The sequence below is a fragment of the Peromyscus eremicus genome, chromosome 8a, assembly GCF_949786415.1.
Source record: "Peromyscus eremicus chromosome 8a, PerEre_H2_v1, whole genome shotgun sequence".
Taxonomy (NCBI): Eukaryota; Metazoa; Chordata; class Mammalia; order Rodentia; family Cricetidae; genus Peromyscus; species Peromyscus eremicus.
Window position 1 is genome coordinate 10461134 of NC_081423.1, and position 14638 is coordinate 10475771.

At 42.8% G+C, this 14638-nt stretch overlaps 1 protein-coding gene across 2 annotated transcripts in view; it reads right to left on the bottom strand.

Moving 5' to 3' along the window:
- The window catches only part of Hmox2 (heme oxygenase 2), a 29193-nt gene extending 23238 nt beyond the window's left edge, over positions 1-5955 (bottom strand). Inside the window, exon 1 of one of the 2 annotated variants that reach the window (XM_059270085.1) lies at positions 5829-5955. The gene's annotated coding sequence lies outside the window, so the exon portion shown is untranslated. Of the gene's footprint in view, positions 1-3822; positions 3881-5828 lie in introns of those variants that run through there. The other variant, XM_059270086.1, reaches the window with a different exon arrangement.
- Positions 5956-14638: the final 8683 nt, after the last annotated feature.

The following is a 14638-nucleotide window of genomic DNA, read 5'->3' on the forward strand; positions in this document are numbered from 1 at the left end:
TGTCAAAATAAAATAATGATAATAAGGTGCGAATGGGGAAGGGAACACACCTGTGATGCCAGCATTTGAAAGGCTAAAGTAGGACCGCTGCAAGTTTGAGACCACCCTGGACTATATACAATACCAGCCAGAGCTACAACAAGATTCTACATAAAAAAATTAATTTTAAAAATTTTAAAAAAAAAATTAAGAGGGGCTATAGCAATGGCTCAGCAGGACACAGCAGTTTTGCTAGAGAAACCAGCAGATGAAGGATTTATAAAGGGAATCATGCTATTTGGGCAAGTGACGACATTATATACTGTCAACAAATATCATGCTCTGGGCTCTGTAACTAGAAAAGAGGACTAAGATCTTGTTCTGGATTTCAAATAGCTTTCAAATCAGGGTGACAGGAAAAGTAAAAAGATAACACAACAGGGTGTAACACTCTACACATGCTAGCAACCACAGACAACAGTATCAAAACCAAATTCTAGATTTGCCAGAACAGTTCCGATTTCAAGTATACTGCCCACCATTCCTTCAGTTCATCTGTATGTTTAGATTTATGGATCTCCATGACTAGCAAAAAAAATATATATATATGATCATAATAGCTACTTAAGAGACAAGCCAGTCAACTAAATTAACTAAAATCATATGGTAGATAAAAAGTATTAATAAGTCAACGGGCAGTGGTGGCGCACACCTTTAATCCCAGCACTCGGGAGGCAGAGCCAGGCGGATCTCTGTGAGTTCAAGGCCAGCCTGGGCTACCAAGTGAGTTCCAGGAAAAAAAAAAAAAGTCAAGCATTGGACACATGCCTGTAACCCCCACGTGCAAAATGCTCAGAAAGAGTGTCAACATGAATTCAAAGTGAGTCTGAACCTACATAGTACCTATCTGTCTTAAAAAACAAAAATAGAAAAAAGTACTTTGCGATCTCAGGTAAATGTGGGAGTGAATATGAACTACGGTACAACCAGTGTCCTAAACTAAATAAATCTCAAGAAGAAAAGCAGAAGCTGAGAGTATTCAGACAAGCTAGGGGCAAGGCAGCAGCCTCGTTGTGCTGTTCTTCCCTAATGCCCTTTTCAAGTTACTAAGAACTATGTCAATAATTAGGCTTATGATACTCTTGGGAGGGAAACAAATCCATTCATGTGACAAAAAATTAATTTTCCCCCTAGGCAGAAAGAAGGTAACATCTGCTTGGTTGGCTTCTTGCACACAAACTGACAACAATTAATACCCAACAACCATCCTTTTGTTCCTCTTCTGCTGTTACTTTGCTCATGTAGCCCATTAACTTACCTCTATAAATCTTCCAGTTCATTCCCTTCTCTACTCAGCCTGTGGTTTATTCCAGAGGACTAATCAAGAATTACATTCTAAGGGTTGGGGATTTAGCTCAGTGGTAGAGCACTTGCCCTGGGTTGGATCCTCAGCTGCGGGGCGGGGTGGGGGTGGGGTGGGGGGGGTGGTTAAAAATTAAAAAAAAAAAAAAAAAAAAAAGAATCACATTCTAAAAACCACTAATTCCCAGTCCCAATCTCAGATTTACCAAAACAGATGATTTTAGTAACTACCATCTTAGATCAATCACAGCATTTAAAGCTCCACAGACTGTAAGACTCATCAAGTAGGACTGGGGAGATGGCTCAGAGGTTGAGAGCAATGGCTGCTCTTCCAGAGGTCCTGAGTTCAATTCCCAGCAACCACATGGTGGCTCTCAACCATCTGTAATGAGATACGGTGCCCTCTTCTGGCATGCAGACAGAACACTGTGTACATAATACGTAAGTAAATCTTTAAAAGGAAAAAAAAAAGACTCATCAAGTATTAAAGCCTCCTTTTTTTTTTTAATAAAAATTAAAGCTTAGGCTAGGTGTGGTAGTACACACATTAACCAAGCACTGGAGAGGCAGAAGGGATAGATCTCTGTGAGTTCAGGCTAATCAGGAATGCATACATAGTGAGGGAGACCCTGTCTCAAAAAAGAAAGAAAACATTTATCCCAATACTTAGGAGGCAAAGGAAAGAAGATCCCTACAAATTTGAGGCACTACTATACGGAGTTCCAGGCTAGCCACGTGAGACCATCTTAAAAAATAAAAAGTAAATAAAAGAATAGGAACTGGAGAGATGGCTCAGTGGTTAAAAGCACGTGCTGCTCTTGAAGACGACCCAGGTTTAGTTCCCAACATCCACACGGTGGCTTACAGCCATCCATAATTCTAGATCCAAGGGACTTGAAAATGCTAGGCACATATGTGGTGCACATACTTGCATTCAAGCAAAATATTTATAAAGTAAAAATAATCTAACTTTTTTTTAAGAGTAAAAAGGTAGTACATGATTTAACTGGGTATTATGGCAAACACCTGGAATCCCAGCACTCCAAGGGCTGAAGCAGGAGGATCTCCAGCTCAAGTCCAGCCTGGGCTACAGAGACCCTTGTCTCAAAAGAAAGCAAAACAGGGCCAGTGAGAGTGCAGTGGGTAAAGGTATGTGCCACCAAGTCTGACAATCTCAGTTTGATCCCTGGGACCCACCATGGTGTAAAGAGAGAACCAATTCCCACATGGTGTCCTCTGACCTCCACAACTCTCCTTCTCCTCCCTCCTTCCTCTCAATTTTTAAAACTTAAACAAACAAAACAACCAATTAAAAAAATCTCTTTCAGGGGCTGGAGAGATGGCTCAGCAGTTAAGAGCACTGGCTGCTCTTCCAGAGGTCTTGAGTTCAATTCCCAGCACCTACATGGTGGCTCACAACCATCTATAGTGGGATCTGATGCCCTCTTCTGGCATAAATGCATACATGTAGATAGACCACTCATATACATAAAATAAATAGATAAATCTTTAAAAACAAAACAAAAAACAAAAACAAAAAATACCACCTCTTTCTCAGGTAGCAAGATGGCTCATCTGGTAAAAGTGCAAGCTTAACCACCTAAGCTTGACTGCTAGAACTCACAGGAGGAGAATCAACTCCCACAAGCCAAAAAGCACATAAACCCTCATGCACATGTGTAGTTTTTTAACAAGTAAGAAAATCTCTATTTTCAAGAATTGATAATAAGGGGGCTGGAGAGAGGCTCAGAGAGAGGCACTGACTGCTCTTCCAGAGGACATGGGCTCAATTCCCAGAACCCACATGGCAGCTCACATCTATCTGTAACTCCAGTTCCAGGGGATTGAAACCCTCACCCAGACATACATGCAGGCAAAACATCAACGCACATAAAATAAAAAATAATTTAAAAATAAGAACTGATAACATGATCTCCACCTATAAAAATGAGAAATTATTCAGATTATAACAAAAACTTTAAAACCTTTATCCTATTTTGCCATGTTTTTCTATTTCCTTTTAGATAAGCCCTGAAGTAGTAGCTCAGGCTAGTCTCAAACCCACTAGGTAGCCAATGATGACCTTGAACTCTTCCAAATGCTGGGATTACAGCAGCATATCTTGTACCAGCCTCAAAATTCCCACTGGTTGCTCCCCAATTCCCCCCAAAAGGAACACATTTAAGTAATTTTTTTTTTTTTTTCTTTTTCAAGATAGGGTTTCTCTGTGTAACTTTGGAGCCTGTCCTGGAACTCACTTTGTAGACCAGGCTGGCCTTGATCTGCCTGGCTCTGCCTCCCGAGTGCTAGGATTAAAGGCATGCGCCACCACCGCCCAGCTTAAGTAACTTTTTACTTAACTATGGACAGTAAGATATAAAGACAAACATTTGGGGGTTTTATATTATTTTCCTAATAAGTGACAAGCTGAATTACAAATTTTACTCTGAATTATACAATTCCAGTTTCTAAAAGACCTGCCTTCTGGAAGGGTGATATTCCAGTTTTTGGTGCAATCCTGATGCAAAGCTCAGCTGTCCTGTAGAGAAAGAGTCAGCTGTTAAAGCAAATTTTTACAAATCAAGGTAGGCCCAACTATCTGAGTCTGCAAGTTTCAACAGATTTGTATAAGTTAAAGGAAGTTAACGTTTGACCTTCTGTAGCTCGATGGCCTTGTCATTTCTAGAGTACTCATCTTCCTGACTCTGGTCACTCAACAGCATCTCAACTGGCCTCCCTGAGCAAAGGAAAAAAGGAACTCAAGTCTGACTACGGAGGAATCACAGGACTTCCTCTACATGTCCCCAGCAGTATCAGGTCATCCAATGAGCATGCATGCAACTTTCCAGGCTCACAGATTCTTAGACCCTAATCAGTGTTCTGGCTGAGGCATTGTATTAGACAGTGTTTACCAATTGTATCAAGTGAACTGATAAATGTCCTGCTCAACTGGGAACTCCTAGCAAACAAAGATTACGTCTTGTAATGTTTCTGGAAAATGTTCTGAATAAACACTTTTCACTCCTATAAGAAATTAAAAGCATTAACAAATGCTGTAATCAAAACACACAGTTAGCTCTGGCATGATGGTACACGCCTTTAATCACAGCATTGGGGAGTCAGAGGCAGTAGGATCTCTGAGCTGAAGCCTGTCTACACAACCAGTTCGAGGACAGTCAGGGCGAAATAATTTTGAGAGACCCTGTCACAAAGGGAAAAAAAAGATGGTTTAGGCCAGGGCACTTAGGAGACAGAGGCAGAAGGATCTCAGATCAGCCAGCACAGACATAGCAAGAAGCCATTTCTCAAAATACAAAACACTGGCTAGGGCTGAGGGTTCAGTGGTAAAATATGTGCTCATAAATATTTTTATTAATAATAATTATTATACCTTATATGATAACGTTTATAATAATTATTATAAACAGCACCACACCAAAAATAGAAAAGCACAAAACCAGTAACAGGGTTATTTCCTTCTACATGATGGGACTGCTTGAGGCCAGTTTGACCACTTGAACAACATCACTGTTTCTAATCTCCAATCCATTTCTGAAAGAGCGCAGGACGTCCAGGCAGGCCAGTAGATTTAAGATCATCACCTTGCCTGTGGGATGCTAATCGATTTACCTCCCGAGTCCCCAAATGATCTCATTTTAAAGGTGGGAAAACAGAAGGGTTGAGAAAGGGTTCCAGAGCAAGCAGTCTCTCGGTCACACTCCCTCTGCCGAGTTTGTGGCGCCAAGCAAGAGAACACAGCAAAGGATGAAGAGCCACAGGCCACAACAACCGGTCCTTCAGAACCAATTTAAACGGCATGACACAGACAGCCCTTGTGCAAACACTGTGTAAGGCGGTCCTGGCGGTTTACAGGGTAATTAAGTCACCTAGAGCCCTGTGCTCTGGAGGTGACAGGTGACCTCGCGGTCCAGACCAACTGGCTGCATCTAGGCTGAGTCCTCCCAGTCTCGCACTCTGCACCAGAGGTCACTCATGAAGTCCCCACAGTGAGTCTAAGGTGACTTCCCACCGAGGGGAGTCACTGGAGGGCGGACCAGGAAGGCCGTCATGACGCCCGGGACTCCTCCGGACCTCAGGTGGGCTCCAGAGCTGAGCTGCACCAACTTCGACCCCGGAGTCACCTCGTCAAGAGCAATGGGGACGCAGGGAGGGGCTGTGCCACACAGGGACACCGGGGGACGCTTGGGTCTGGAGTTCAAAGGTCGTCCAGAGCGCGGCGTCTGCGGTTTCGGGCTCAGCGGACGCTCGAGGCCCGCTCGGTGCCCGCTCCGCGACCCCCGGTCTCCCCGGTCCCCCGCTCCCCGGCCTCAGCCCGCTTCCGGCCGCCCTCCGGCCGGATGTCCCCTCAGCCTGGCGGCCGAGTCGCGGCGGCGGGCCAGCCGAGCAGAGCTCTGGAGGAGGGCTTCCGCCGAGCGAGGACCCGGGCGGGGAAGGCCGGTTCCCCGGGACCGGCGCGGGCCACTCACCCTCAGCCGCACCGCAGGTCCGTCAGGCGCCGCGTCAGTGATTCCCTCTGCGCCGCGGTAGCTGAGCGGGCCAGCGCGAGGACGACGCGACGTGCGCACGCAGCGAGGGGCGGGGACTGGCAGGCCACGCCCCCAAGCGGTCAGTGGCTTGCGAGGGGGCGCGTGGCTGCGCTGATACTGCCTTCCACGCCGGTTCGGCGATGGTAGTGTTCAGGAGAGGAAGTGTGTCAACAAAAGCCAACTGTTTGTTGGTTGAGAATGGTGGCTCCAGCCTGGAAGCCCAGCACTCGGCGTGGGGGAGGGGGTTCTCAGGCAGGAGGATTGCCCTGAGTTTAAGGGTAATCTGAGATACAGTGTGAGAGTTTGTAAAACACACACACACACACACACACACACACACACACAGACACACAGATTGGGGATGTAACTTCTTGGGAAAGGATTATTGGATTCTAACACCGCAAAACAAACAAACAAACAAAAAACAACCAAACAGAACCCCCAAAAAACAGAGAGGAAGAAAGAACGTTTTACAGTGGCGTAGTTTTCTTGCTTAAACCTCTTCTATCTGCTCAGGGATGTTGGAGCCAAGCTGTGATCTGGACATGTACCCCTTGACAACTTGGCACTTAACACGCCAGCTCTGGGCAGTTCCATTGCAAACGTTAATCTTGACTCTCGGTCTTTGTTCACCTCTACTAACCGTCCTGTATCTGTCTCCTTTGTAGACCTTGTTTGTGGAGACTAGAGAGATGGATCAAAGCAAATAAAGCTCTTGCTGAGGAGCCAATTCTATTCCCAGCACCCACTTAGGCCGTCTAGCAACTGCCTGTTAACGCCAAACCCAGGGGATCTGACGCCCTCTTCTGGCCTCCACCAGCACATGCACATACCCACACACAAATGCACGTAATATTTTTTAAAAATTATTTTAAAGATCTTACTTATGCAGCCTAGGAGCTCAAGATCCTCCTACCTCACACTACCCTGAATTAGGTCCACATGTTTGTGTCATCAAGCCTAACTAACAATTCCATTTCTGGGTAGCTATTCCTATATATTTGTATATTTTATATACTTTCAAGACCCAAAAGAGGCATAAATAGAAAGCTCACTGCATGACATTAAAAGATACTCCTGTTAAATCAAAATTAAAGGAGAGGCTGTCCACTCTCTCCATATTTATTCAATATAGTACTTGAAGTCCTAGCTAGAGCAATAAGACAACAAAAGGAGATCAAGAGGATACAAATTGGAAAGGAAGAAGTTAAACTTTCACTATTTGCAGATGATATGATATTATACATAAGTGACCCCAAAAATTCTACCAGGGAACTCCTACAACTGATAAACTCCTTCATTAAAGTGGCAGGATCCAAGATCAACTCAAAAAAAATCAGTAGCCCTCCTATACACAAATGATAAAAGGGATGAGAAAGAAATCAGAGAAACATCACCCTTTACAATAGCCACAAATAATATAAAATACCTTGGGATAACACTAACTAAACAAGTGAAGGACCTGTTTGATAAGAACTTTAAATCTCTAAAGAAAGGAATTGAAGAAGATATCAGAAAATGTTAGGATCTCCCATGCTCATGGATAGGTAGGATTAACATAGTAAAAATGGCAATCTTACCAAAAGCAATCTATAGATTCAATGCAATCCTCATCAAAATCCCAACACAATTCTTCACGACTTGGAAAGAACAATACTCAACTTCATATGGAAAAACAAAAGACCCAGGATAGCTAAAAGAATCCTGTATAATAAAGCAACCTCTGGAGGCATCACCATCCCTGACCTCAAGCTCTACTATAGAGCTATAGTAATAAAAACAGCTTGGTACTGGTATAAAAACCGACATACGGACCAATGGAATTGAATTGAAGACCCTGATATTAATCCACACATATATGAACACCTGATTTTTGACAAAGAAGCCAAAACTATACAATGGAAAAAAGAAAGTATCTTCAACAAATGGTGCTGGCATAACTGGATGTCAATATGTAAAAGATTACAAATAGATCCATATCTGTCACCATGCACAAAACTCAAGTCCAAGTGGATCAAAGACCTCAACATAAATCCAGTTACACTGAACTTGATAGAAGAGAAAGTAGGAAGTACTCTTGAATGCATTGGCACAAGAGATCACTTCCTAAATATAACACCAGTAGCACAGACACTGAGCACAACAATTAATAAATGGGACCTCTTGAAACTGAGAAGGTTTTGTAGGGCAATAAGACAAAAAGACAACCTACAGAATGGGAAAAGACCTTCACCAACCCCACATCTGGCAGAGGACTGAGCTCCCAAGTATGTAAAGAACTCAAGAAACTAGACATCAAAATACTGAACAATCCAATTTTAAAAATGAGCTAAAGAGCTAAACAGAGAATTCTCAAATGAAGAATCTCAAATGGCTGAAAGACATTTAAAGAAATGCTCAACATCCTTAGTCATCAGAGAAATGCAAATCAAAACGACTCTGAGATACCACCTTACACCTGTCAGAATGGCTAAGATCAAAAACACTAATGACAGTCAATGTTGGAGAGGATATGGAGCAAAGGGAACACTCCTCCACTGTTGGTGGGAGTGCAAACTTATACAGCCACTGTGGAAATCAGTATGGTAGTTTCTCAGAAAACTGGGAATCGATCTACCTCAAGATCCAGCCATACCACTCTTGGGCATATACCCAAGGAATGCTCAATCATACCACAAAGATACATGCTCAACTATGTTCATAGCAGCACTATTCGTAATAGCCAGAACCTGTAAACAACCTAGATGCCCGTCAACTAAGGAATGGATTAAGCAAATGTGTACACAGCAGAGAAAAACAATGACAGCATGAAATTTGCAGGCAAATGGGTGGAACTAGAAAATATCATCCTGAGTGAGGTAACCCAAACCCAGAAGGACAAACATGGTATGTACTCACTCATAAGTGGATACTAGATATAAAGCAAAGAACAATCAGACTGCAACCCACAGAACCAGGGAGGCTATATAGCAGGGGGGACCCTAGGAAGACTTTGCCTTTAATAAATTTTGGTTTTACTCAATCACTGGGCAAGCCTCAGTGAAACATTTCACTATTAGGATAAGAATTTGTACTGTATCAAGCTGATAATAGAAAAATAAATAAATAAATAAATAAATAAATAAATAAATAAATAAATATGAAAAAATTCTCTTAAAGATCTTCCTTATACAGCCTAGGAGCTCAAGATCCTCCTACCTCACAATACTCTGAATTAGGTCCATATGCTTGTGTCATCAAGCCTAACTAACAATTCCATTTCTGGGTAGCTATTCCTATATATCTGTATATTTTATATACTTTCAAGACCCAAAAGAGGCATAAATAGAAAGCTCACTGCATGACATTAAAAGATACTCCTGTTAAATCAAAATTAAAGAAGAGTGTCGTGTTGGAATGAGTTCCTTTACTAGGTCTCACCAGATCAGGCTAAAAATCAAAATGATTGACAGTTGGGCAGTAATGGTGAACACCTTTAATCCCAGCACTCAGGAGGCAAAGACAGGCGGATGTCTGTGAGTTCAAGGCCAGCCTAGTCTCATTTCCCACCACTGAGTAGCATGCTGCCAACTGCTTATAAACCCCATTCAAGTGCTTGGAACTTTTTTTTTTTTTTTTAGCTTTCTTAGGCCCCATTTGAATGTACATGCCCCATGTTGGGCACCATATATAGAGGGATTTTTCTTCGGGTTGCCAACTCACAATGCAGGGACTTATTTTTAATTATGAAAGCTCAGTCTTAGCTTAGGATTGTTCCCAACTAGCTCTTATAACTTAAATTGTCACATTTATATTAATCTACATTCTATCACGTGGCTCAATTACCTTTCCTCTTAGTATGGCACATCCAACTTGCTCCCAGTTGGTGCAAGATGAAAATCTGTGCACCTAGATTCCTCCTCTTCCATTCCTCTCTTTCTCCGGAAGTCCCGGGTTACCTCTCCTGCCTAGTTATTGGCCATTTAGCTCTCTATTAAACTAATCAGAAGGCTCCTTAGGCAGAGATACATCTTTACAGTGTAAACAAATATTCCACAACATTTCCCGCTTTTTGTCTAATGAAAAAGGAAAGGTTTTAACTCTAACATAGTAAAACTGTATACAATAATAACACACACACAAAAAAACCCATATACATCATTTTTTTTTAAAGTAAGATGGGGGCTAAGAGATGGCTTAGCTATTGAGAGCTTGTATTCCTCTTGTAGAGAACTGGAATTGATTCCAACTCCTACCTCACAAAGTTCACAACTACCTGTAACTCTAGTTCTTGGGGGATTTAATTCCTCCTCTGTTCTTTGAGGGCACCTGCACTCATGTAAACATACCTACATACATATACATAATTAAAAATAATAAAAATAAATCTTATAAAAAAAGGTAGCTAGGTAGAATGGATAGAAAGGCAATTGTTCCAATAAATAGAATGTAAATGTTGAGGATTGCAGAATGCAGGTAGCACATATATGGCTGCTTGCTATACAGTTCCTTAGGCTTTTCTGTATGATTACAGATTTTCATAGTAAAGATTTGGATGAGGTGTAGCTCAATGATACAGTGCTTGCCAACTATAATAAACTTTAGAGAAAATTGTTTTCTTTTCTTTTTCTTTTTCTTTCTTTCTTTCTTTCTTTCTTTCTTTCTTTCTTTCTTTCTTTTTCTTTTTTTTTTCTTTAAAGACAGGGTTTATCTGTGTAGCTCTGGCTGTCCTGGAACTTACTCTGTAGACCAGGCTGGCTTCGAACTTAGACAGATTCACCTGCCTCTGCCTCCCGAGTGTTGGGACTAAAGGCATGTGCCACCACTGCCCAGCTACTTTTTTAACTATTACAGTTTTGGTTTGTTTTTGTACTAGAGATAGAATTCCAGGTTTTGAACAAGCTCTCTCACTGAGTTATGTTGACCCAACCCCCTAATGTTCTCTTTCTACCTCTCCATGTTCAGGTGTACAGTGCACCCACAGGCTAGGAAGATTTCCACACTAACATTGTTCTGCCTGTATGTATGCTTGCAGGCCAAAAGAGAGCACCAGATCTCATTACAGATGGTTGTGAGTCACCATGTGGTTGCTGGGAATTGAACTCAGGACCTTTGGAAGAGCAGGCAGTGCACTTAACCGCTGAGCCATCTCTCCAGCCCCAACACTAGAATTGTTAACCAGTTTTGCAGGATCTTTTTCTACTCAATACCATTCACAAATAACCAAGCAATTCTGGAGCAGCCAGTTTATTTGATGACCAGAGAGAGTATGGTGACAACTTCTCCCTGAGCAAGACTAGGGTGTTATATTTTATTAGGACTGAGTTACAAGGGGTGATGTATACAAGCACTCCTCAGAGCTTTCTTTTCTGTAATGTTATTATGGGGAGAGGATGCACTACTAGGGACTGAATTCAGGACCTCCAGCACACTAGACAAAAACTCTACCACTGTGCTACATTATCAGAGCTTTTCATGGAGAAAGTTTCCAAGAATCAGGGTACCACTTCTTTTTACCCCTAATTTATTCATTCCTGGATCTGTCCTGGCACTAATGGGTGTCCTATTATCATAATGAGTTTAAGGTCCTTGGAGTTTCAGTATGGCTTTTGAACAAGGTAGAGCCAGCCTGGTGTTCTGCTGGGGAGTGGGGGTGATCATTAGGACACTTAATGGGTACCAGTTGGAAGCAGACAAATGAGAGAAACCCATCTCTTCTTGGGGCATTAGGCAGGTGTTGGGCTCTGGGGAAGCAAGTCAACATCTGTTAAAATCACTGTTGCTGTTAGTAAGTCCTTTAGGTTTTTTGGTGTTTTTTTTAATCATATTTATTTATATTTTATGCATGAGTGCTCTGCATGTACACCTGCATGCCAAAAGAGAGCATCAGATCCTATTATAGATGGCTGTGCGCCACCATGTAATTGCTGGGAATTGAACTCAGGACTTCTGGAAGAGCAACCAGTGCTCTTAACCCTTGAGCCCCAGTCCTTGATAACAGAAAGCATTCCTGATATTTGTGTTTCTGAAAGTAAGAAAAGATGTTCAGGGTGGTCCAACATGACTCCCCAACTTCCAGCTGCCTTAGACTCTTTCTTACTGCCTAGCTACTTTGAAGAAAAGGGCTGTCAATCAAATGGCTGTCCTTATGCCAGTGTCAGTCATCTGGAACACACTACAGACACCCCAAGAAAGCTAACTGATGACCACAGATGATCGCCCGGGCTCTGGAAGGCACAGCATCATCCAAGGCTGTTTCAACACATTGGAGTTTTTGTTTTCAGAAATCTCAGTGAACTTGAGGTGACCCTACAACTATGTCCACCTTGGCCAGAGGAGGGACACTTTTTCTTGTGGCCTGGCAGAAAGATGGCAGTGACTGGAGCTAAGAGGCAAGGCTGATTACAGACCCTAAGACCCTGAAGACTTGACATCCCTGTGACCAGGGCCTGCAGTCTCTCTTCTCCGGTTCCTGCAGTCTCAGCTCTTTGCTCTTTCTTGCTGTCTCTCGACACGCACTGCCCTTCTTCCTGTGCTGGCTGCTCTCCAGCTGTTGGTTGTCAAATCGTTGGCTGTCTGGACCCATTCACTGGTGCTCCTGCCGACCACTCAGATGTCTCCTGAGTCACCCACCATCTTCACCGATGTCTCTGCTGCTTCCTCCACCTTTCGTTGGTTTTTTGTTTTTCAAGACAGGTTTCTCTGTGTAGTCCTGGTTGTTCTGGAGCTCTCTTTGTAGACTGGGCTGGCCTTGAATTCACAGAGATCTGCTTGTCTCTGCCTCCTCTTGTAGGAATCTAACAGAGTCGCTGTATACAGGGTAATCATTAGAACAGTTGATTTCTGTAAGTACCTTAAATAAATCTCGGTGGAAATCAGTGATTGTTTTCTGTGATTGATAGAGTTGTTTTTCTGAAGCAGCTCTCCAGCCTTTGCATGACTTTGGTCACCAGACACTGCCAGCCCACCTGAAGCTCTTGGATTATTGGGTACTGCAAACACAATAAGAACTAAAGTAGCAGGGAGTGATGCCTTTCCTTCAGAAAAACATATAGATTAGATCAGGGACTTTGGTATGAGGAACTTGTTTACCCAAAAGACAACTTTGTGTGACAATCAATAAATATGCCTTTGTACAGCTGTTCAAGGTTCAGTCCGTCAGAGGCTGGACCTCCCTGCTGCCACACAGGCCTAAAAAATTCATTGTAGAAAGACCTCTCTCTTTGGCCAACCCACACCACACAGAACACGTGACAGCCTCCTGAGTGCTGGGATTAAAGGTGTGCACCACCACTGCCTGGTGTTGCTTCCTCCGTCTTGCTGCAGGCCGCAGGAATATATCATAAGAACTCAGCTGGTTATGGCAAAGTCACTACCTGGAGGAATCAGGGAATTCCTCCAGAGGAAGCCAAATCCCAAGGAGTTTTTGGTGTTACTTGACTTGTTATATATCAGCTGTATTCTGTTATGAAAATCATGTGTGCCTTCATAGTTTTCCCAATTGACTTTCCCCTAAAAAGGGCTAACAGTGTAGACTGATCACTCTGGACATACACATTCCAAGTATTTGGAGAACAGCTTCAGGAAAGGCTTTCTCTGGAATCAGATTATCTCCCTTAGCCATTTTCAAGGACTACAGGAAACACCACCCAGGTGGGTACCCAACTTCCGAGGATAACAATGATAACAGCCCACCTGCAAGTCTCTTGACTCAAATTTCACAAGGAGACACCACCTAGGTCAGGTGGATGTTCAGTGATAGCTTTATACAATTTAGCTCGGACCCTCCTTTCTTACAGCCTTTATTAACTTTATAGACCTCTAACTCCTTATCTAACCACTTCTAGAAATATTTGGATAACCTTCTGCACTGACAGCTATGATCAGCCAGAACCCCAGTTCAAGCCTCCCTGTAATTATCATCATTGGCAGCATCCAGCCAGGTCCATCCCCAGATGCAGGAAAGTACTTTATCAGAGATACCTCTGTACTCTCTAAGAACAGACTTAAGCATCCAGGCTACCTGTTTGAGAAGGCCTGGCAGATGTGCCAATTAAGCTTTACTTCCTCCTTTCCCAAACCTTACCTCTAGTTCCAGATCTCCCTTTAACTAACACCAGAGGCATCTAGCTGTACAGGTTGCCTAGCGACCGAGCACACTTTCCCTCACCCTGCAGAAAAATGGCAGATAGCTTGGACAGATATGAATCACAGGAAAAAAGAAGACAGTTTTATTTTCTCCCATTGACCTAGCAACTTATAGATTCTTAACATTTTCTACCAATCACGTTTAAGATTATAGTTGGGCACATAAGAGCCCTCTTCTTAGATATTACCTGAATTTAGCCTTTAGTTAATTCATTTCCCTCTTGGTCACTTCCCTTTGGGGTTGCAAATGATAGTTAACTGTTATTGCCTCTCAATGTGATTCTTATCACCCCTCTGTTTGACCCTGGAAGCCTGGCTTTGCACTGCTAAGGGAATACTGCTCGTAAGTGTATATATACCAGTACTTCCAGGGCACAGAGAGACAGAGAAGATAAAAGAGAAAGGAAGAACTAGATGGGTAAGAACTTGAGAGGAACAAACTGAGATGGGGAAGAACTAGATTGAAGGGCTAGAAGAGAGGACTAGAGGAACGAGATGGAAGATGAGGAAGAGCCAGATGAGAGAGAAGGAGATGGGAGAGGAGCTGATAGGGGAAAGAACTAGATAGATGAGAACCTAGAAGGGACAGAACTAGATGAAGGAATTAAGATAGAACCTAGGGA